Raw genomic sequence first — 7,228 nt, forward strand, 5'->3', positions numbered from 1 at the left:
CTTAATCTACTATAATACTTTGCAATGCTCTGGCATAATAGATATGCCTTGCTCTTTGAGTGAACTCAAAATGCCCCTTCCTGTGTCAACACAAGGCCTGATGAAGCTGATCAGAGCATTCTTCTGTTAACGACTAGCAAAGGCAAAGCACCTTGACCAGATACTACCCTGAATAGTTCTTTTCTTACCTTAATATTTTATGGACATATACTATGTTATGTCATGTTGATGGTAAAAGAAACAGCCTGGATTATAATTTCTTTTTTTTTTTTTGCACTTTTACTACAAAATAATTTATTGAACAAGACAGCACAAGACTCCCATATATACACAAACAAAAACATCTTACTACCCAACAGCTTAGGGACTTTTCCTCTTTTCCTTGGCTTTCTGGACCTCTTCTATCAAGTCCTTCAAATAGGGCATCTGCCTTCTCCTTCAAAGCTTCGTCTTTTGTTCTTGTTCTCTGCACTCCCCAGATAAGGCTTCCTGTTCTGCACACTTTTTCTGCCTATAATGTGTGGCAGCAGTTTTGTTCTGTTCCATTTTCTTTAGCTTTTTATCTACCTTTTTCTCTTTCTTGTCCTCAAGGGGACGGTCATAAGGTTTGGGGCAGGCAGAGAGCTGGCTCTCAGTCAGAGAAGCTGTGGAAGTGAAGGGGCTGTGCTGGGGAGAGCACAGGTAGGACTTGGGGCTCCTACAGATTCCAATTCCACTATCATTATCTGAGGGGGCTTCTTCCTCCTTGATGTCCCTGGGCATCAACCCATAAGCAGCTCCTGGTTTTCTGTCTCCTTCCAAGACATCCACTTCACTACCTAGCTCTAAACTAAAAGAAAGGTCTGGTGTGGAGGTCAGGGCCCTTAGAGAAAAGGGAAAAGACTGATGGGAGGTGAGGGGCGTGATGGGGGTCGGGTCCAAGCAGAGTTTCAGGGAAACGGCCAATTGAATTTACTGTTGAAGGGGACTCTTTGTTATTAGCGGCCAAGGGGTCGAACAGATCACACATGTCTTCCAACGTGGCAATGAGGTCAGAGCAGGTGGATTCCAGGTCATCCATGCCCAGTAAGGCATCGAAATCGAACTCCTTCAGATCCATTTTCTCCACCATCCAGTACATGCCTGAGAAGGCATCCTCCTGGCCGCAGTCTGCGGCGGTGTTGACCCAGCCATCCACAGCCAGCCACTCGGAAGAGGAGGCCTTGGCGGGCTCGCCGGGGAGCCCATGCGGCTTGAAGGGCTAGGCGTCCTCCAGGTAGTAATCGAGTGGTCTCAGGCCCTCCTCAGCCCTCCGAGCCCGGCTGGCCGAAGGGGGACAGCAAGTCCCCCCACAGCTAGTCGCTGTTCAGGAAGCTCATCTCCGTCATGCTTCGGGGCGCGGGGCGGGCGGAGGAAGGCGGAGGAGTTGCGGGCGTTGTTGTAGTGGGTGACAGCAGTGCTGTTGCTAGATGCCTGGAAAAGCGCCATGGCTTCGGCGCTGGAGGTTGGGGCTCCAAAGGCCGATGCTGCCGCAGGCACTATGGTATCACCTCTAGAACGCCAAGGTGGGCGTCAGGGGTAGGGTCGCAGCGAGCCGAGCGCAGGGCGAGGAGAGGGCGGCCAGCACGATGGGAAAACACTATTCCTTGGCTGTAACAGGCGTGAAAAAATCCTGGATTATAATTTCAACTGGCACTTTGTCAACTCTATTATCTTATTGTATTTACAACCTATTCAATTAAGAAAATTCCTTTCTCATGCTTTGGTTAAACACATATGGAGATCATAAATTTGAGTGACGTAGATAGACATCCTGGGTTGGGATTGTTCTAAAATGTATTTAAGACTTCTCATTCTTTTTATCGGACAGTCAGAATTAAAGTTCTGACTCCATTACATGTCTGCTAGCTTTAAAGGAATAAACAATATGAATTTATATATGCCACCTGGCCTATTGCCTTTTTAAACCAAACTTCCAGGTCGACAACACAAATAAATATAAGGTTACTTTAAGAGGGAAAAGAGAACAAGTGAGGGATTTTCCAGGAAAGGTTTCACAGTGCCCCTAAACTGTGCCTTCAAGGAAAAAGGAAAGGCTTCTGCAAGGTTGAGATGGGGAAGGAGCACACTCCAAGATGAGAGATGAAATTCTGAGTTTGTTTGTAGATCAATTTAGTTGGAATATAGCCTGAGTGAGGCAACATGAAATAAAGCTGGCAAAGTCCATAGGAGTCAGATCTCGAAGAAGTTTAAAGACTGAAGAGTTTGTATTTAATCCCAAAGGTGATGGGGAGCCATTGAAGGTTTTTGTGTAGGGGAGAGCGAAAGGCAGATCTGTGCTTTGTGAATCTTATCTTAGAAGCTACGTGGGGAGAATGAATTGGAGAAAAGAGACTGGAGGCAGGGAGTCCAAATAGTAAAGTAGTTTAGCTGAGAAGGGATGTGGGCATAAACTAGAGTAGTGGCTGTAAGAATGGAGAGAAGATAATGTATGGGAAACATGCTACGTAGATAGAATGGACAGAATTTGGATAAGACAAAGATTCCCTTTGATGCCCAACTACCGTGGTTCCCCGCTAATAAGACCTATCCCGAAAATAAGCCCTCCCCTTACTGTGTAAGATTCCTCTAAAATAAGCCCTCCCCTGAAAATAAGCCCTATTGAGATTGCTACTGTAGTGAAGGTGATCCCCTGCTCTACACGCTACATTACGGTCCCCTCTGTATGCACCGTCCCCCCCCCCCCCAAACACACGCCTCGTCCCAGCTGCATCCAATCAGAGCTGCAGCAGTGAGTGCATCATCCTGTTCTTCCCCAGTGATTTGCTTGCTGGTGCCATTGAGAGCAGTGCCGCAGAGGAGAGCTGAGGCAGGACAACATAAAAACCCGGTATGTAAGTGGGAGTGAGGGGGTATGATGGAGGAAAAAAGAAGAACTCAGGGGGCACGATGGAGTGAAAAGAAGGACTGATGGTCATAATTTTATTATTCTGTCTGTTTTGACCCCCAGACATGAGTACAAAAAGGAAGAGCTATACTGTTGAGTATAAGAAAGCAATTGTAGAGGAGTCACATGTCATTGCTGTCAATGTTCATTAAAATAAGCCCTCCCCTGAAAATAAGCCCTCTGGTGTTTTTCTGTCCAAAAAAAATAATAAGACAGTGTCTTATTATCGGGGAAACATGGTAGCTTACATTAGACTTTTGTCATACAGTTATACTACAGTGAATGTGATTACACTCAAGGGATATCTGAATCCTTTTATTTAGTATAATATTTATTGAACATCTCTGTGTCCTAGTTGACATGGGAGATGCAAAGAAGGATGATACAATTTTTGTTCTTGGGACACTTTGATATAGCTGTGGAGGTAAGACATAACACATGAAGGCCTAAACAATACATGTATGAAATTAGGGGAATGATTAGATCTTCTCCTCTTAGACCCTTCCCAATTCTGTGAATGAATGGATGAATTAACTTAAAAGCATTTATTAAGTACCTACTATATGCAAGGAAGGTGCTAGAGATACAGATGCAAAAGTGATAGTCTGTTCTCAAGGAAGACTCATTTTCATGAGTTCAAATCTGGCTTTTGACACTTACTGGCTGTGTGACCCTGGGCAAGTCACTTAATCCTGTTTGCTTCAGTTACCTCCTCTGTAAAATGAGCTGGAGAAGGAAATGGCAAAGCACTCCTGTATCTTTGCCAAGAAAAATCCAAATGGGGTCAGGAAGAGTTGAATATGACTGACAGGAGAAGATGACATATATAAGGGAGAAGGGGACTTTTGGTTTGGTGAGACTCAGGAATGGTGAGTGGATTCATACAGTAATCAATTGTTGTCATATTCTTTCTACAAACATTGGTATTATTAATTTGATTAATGTTTCCAGAGAGAGAGAGATTATGTGGGAAGAAGAGAATACACTCTTATAGTACAGCAGATGGCAAGATGTCCATAAGACTGGCTAGATATGGTAGGTTAGGTAAGTTTGTACCCTCTCGCCAATCAGGACAGCTCAGTCCCAGGGCAGACATATTAAATGCCATGAATATAAGAGAGTATATGCTAAATACCAAATGAGTGGTGAAAACAATAAATCTTTATCTAATAAAGTTCTAAGGTAGGAGAAATCACTGTAAGTTAAGATATTCCAATAAGACTTCTAGGAGGAATTGGGCCTTGAACCACACCTTAGAGTTTAAGCAGCATTTGAGTACTTGGAGAAGAGGGAAGAAGGCATTCCTAGTAGGAGAGTAAACAAAAACCTGGGCTAGGAATATTAAAAAAGCATCTTAGAGGAACAATGAACAGAGAAGTAGTAGAGGATTTGTATTGAGGCTTGGTAGAAGATAATATTGAAAGATAAAACATCAGATGAATGGGTTCAGAGGTAGAAGAGCATGGAATCATGACTTGATGCAATGATGGCTGGATATTCCTCCTGAATATGTTCTTTTATGGCTTCAGGAAATAACTGAGGCCTAAAGGGAACTGACTGCATCTGCTCTTTGGCCATGTGTAACAGCAAGCACCCTAACATACCCAGGATGGTCTAATGGCCAGGTTCTTTGATCTGCTTTGCTACAGAAAAGATAGTTTTAAAGGGGTTAACAATCCTACTTCTAATGACATTCACTAGTTCCCAGGAAAGGTCAGCACCCTTAACTTGGAGAAAATACAAGCAGAAAAATTAGCACAGAGACCAACAGACAGGCTTCTCACCATCTGAGTAAAGCAACATTCCTTACATATACCATTGCATGGAGGGAGCACAGAGGTTGAAGCAGTCTGATCATACAACCACTCAGTGTTTCAACCAGGAAATCAAGAGATCCTTCCCTAGAGCAAACCCCCAAAGCAAAATTCTAACTTCCCAGAATATGTAACAAAGACTCCACCCCTGATTGGTTCAGAACCGGAAGGCACAAACCCTACTTGACTCAGCACAGCTGTGAATTATCAGAATTCAAAGGATATTTACAATTCAGCCTGAGCCTGGGAAACTGAACTCCAAGAACAAGTAGAAAAAAAACAACAAAAATCCCAACTTGCTTGTGCTCACACCATGTTGTTTTCCTGCGTTAGACTGTAAGCTCCTCGAGGTCAGGGAGTATCATTTTTCTTGTATTCATGTTCCTAGTACTTGGTATTATGCTTAGCACATTGTAAGCTCTTAATAAATATTTGTTGATTTGATTGACTTTACTTGAAGCCTACAACTAGCCACAGTATTTAGAAGAGTCAGATAGAAGAAAGTTGGTAAATCTCGACCCTGGGCAAGTTACTTAACCCTATTTACCTCAATTTCCTCATCTATAAAATGAGCCAGAGAAGGAAATGGCAAACCACCCCTATATTGGCCAAGAGAACCCCAAACGGGGTCACAAAGAGTGGGATACAACAGAAACAATTGAAAAACAACAAAAAGGGGTTTCTAACTTGAAAAAGAAACCGTTTAGGAGAGAATGTCTAATATTTGAGCATCTGTAAGGGGGATTTAACTTGATCTGCCCAGCCCCAGAGGTAAGAACTAAGAAAAATAAGCAAAAGCAGCAGAGAAGTAGATTTTGGATAATATAAGAAACAACTTCCTAAATATTACAGCTACCAAAAATGGGGTGTGCTCTCTTAGCAAGTGGTGCACTGCTCCTCTTTCCTCAGAATGGAGACTGGATGACCACTGGATGGGGATGTATAGGGGACATTCTTGTTTGGGTGAAGACTGGATTAAATAACTGTCGAGAACCCTTCCAACCAAACTTTTTCATTCTCCATGTGTAATTGCCCCACCTGAAGGCCCATCTCCTGTCCTAAAGGCCCTCGTGGATCATAGGGTCATAGGTTCTCTAATCCAATCTCCTCATTTTATAGATAGTGTAGCTGAGGCCCAGGCAGTTTAGATCACTTGCTAGAGATCACATAAGATAATACATGACAAGTTCAGGATTTGAACTCAGGTCTTATGGCTCCAAGTGCGGGGCTCTTTCCACTGTATGGTTAAGAACCCCTGGCTTAAAGGATCTCTAAGGTCCCTTCCAGCTCTAACATTCCATAAAGGCTATTTATTATTTTCAAAACCGTGAGCAGTAATGCCTCTCCTTCACATTGTCCTCCTAATGAGGTTATTTTCTCTGAGTGCCTAATTAGATTGTATGAAATCAGTTTTCTGTTCTGGGAGGATAATTAGAGGGAAGCCACTTGCCCTGATGATGGAATAAGCCTCTAAACTGAACATCCTTATAGCTACAACCCACTTTCCTGTGTTTAGGTTAGTTAGTTATCTAAGTACAATCAGCGAAAGATAGAGTTTTTGTTTATACATGAAGATCAGTCTTGCAAATTGTTCTCCCCAAAGGTAAGAAGCAATTTGTGCTGGAAAGACAGTAAAAATTTATGATATTCAAAATAATAATCTAGTCAAGTGAACCCAACTCCTAATACAACTAATAGGGAAAGGAAGTGATGGGGGAGGGGATCCCAATAGGTTCAGCAGATATTCTGATCTTATCCAAGACCAGAAAACCTGCAATATGGTCTGGAAAGAATTCAAGGTCTCAGGCTTAATTGGAGTGAGAGTTGTAGAAGTTTATTGTTACGCTTCTGGAAGGGGGCAAGAGTCCTTTAGGGGACCTGTGAGTGAGAGGGGTACATGCTTTTACTTTTAAAGGGTAGGGCTGCCATTGTCAGGGCTGGCCTTACTGGAGGGGCCTCAATGCATAGACAAAGGTCAGAGCTGACCAAGAGGAGCATGTGAATAGATAGTTTAGAAAAGATTTGGGCCAGGTCATTAAGGAGATAAAAGGCAAGGATAAAGGAGGGTGTGGGCCAGGCCTGGCCTTGATTACTTAATGAAGAGATTAAGTAAGAACAAAAGGGGTCCAAGGGTGTTGCCTAGGTGGAATGTGGGATAGGGGAAGGGGGCAGATCTCAAGGGCGGGAAAGGGGCAGATCTCAAGGGCGGGAAAGGACAAATCACAACTTCACAGACTGGCTCCACAAGTTGGTCTGACCTAGCGTTTCCCCATAATAAGACAGTCTTATTATTTTTTTTTGGAAAGAAAAACACCAGAGGGTTTATTTTCAGGGGAGGGCTTATGTTGTCCTGCCTCAGCTCTCCTCCGAGGCACTGCTCTCAATGGCACCAGCAAGCAAATCACTGGGGAAGAACAGGATGACTCGCTCACTGCTGCAGCTCTGATTGGATGCAGCTCGGAGTGCCGTGTGTGGTTGGGGGGGGGGG

General features: G+C 43.5%; 1 pseudogene; it reads right to left on the reverse strand.

The window, feature by feature from the left end:
• Positions 1 to 256: 256 nt before the first annotated feature.
• Positions 257 to 1,495, reverse strand: LOC138168595 (cyclic AMP-dependent transcription factor ATF-4 pseudogene; annotated as a pseudogene).
• Positions 1,496 to 7,228: the final 5,733 nt, after the last annotated feature.

The sequence above is a fragment of the Petaurus breviceps genome, unplaced genomic scaffold (genome assembly GCF_028583685.1).
Source record: "Petaurus breviceps papuanus isolate PSGF00001 unplaced genomic scaffold, PetGlider_PUasm1.0 37, whole genome shotgun sequence".
Taxonomy (NCBI): Eukaryota; Metazoa; Chordata; class Mammalia; order Diprotodontia; family Petauridae; genus Petaurus; species Petaurus breviceps.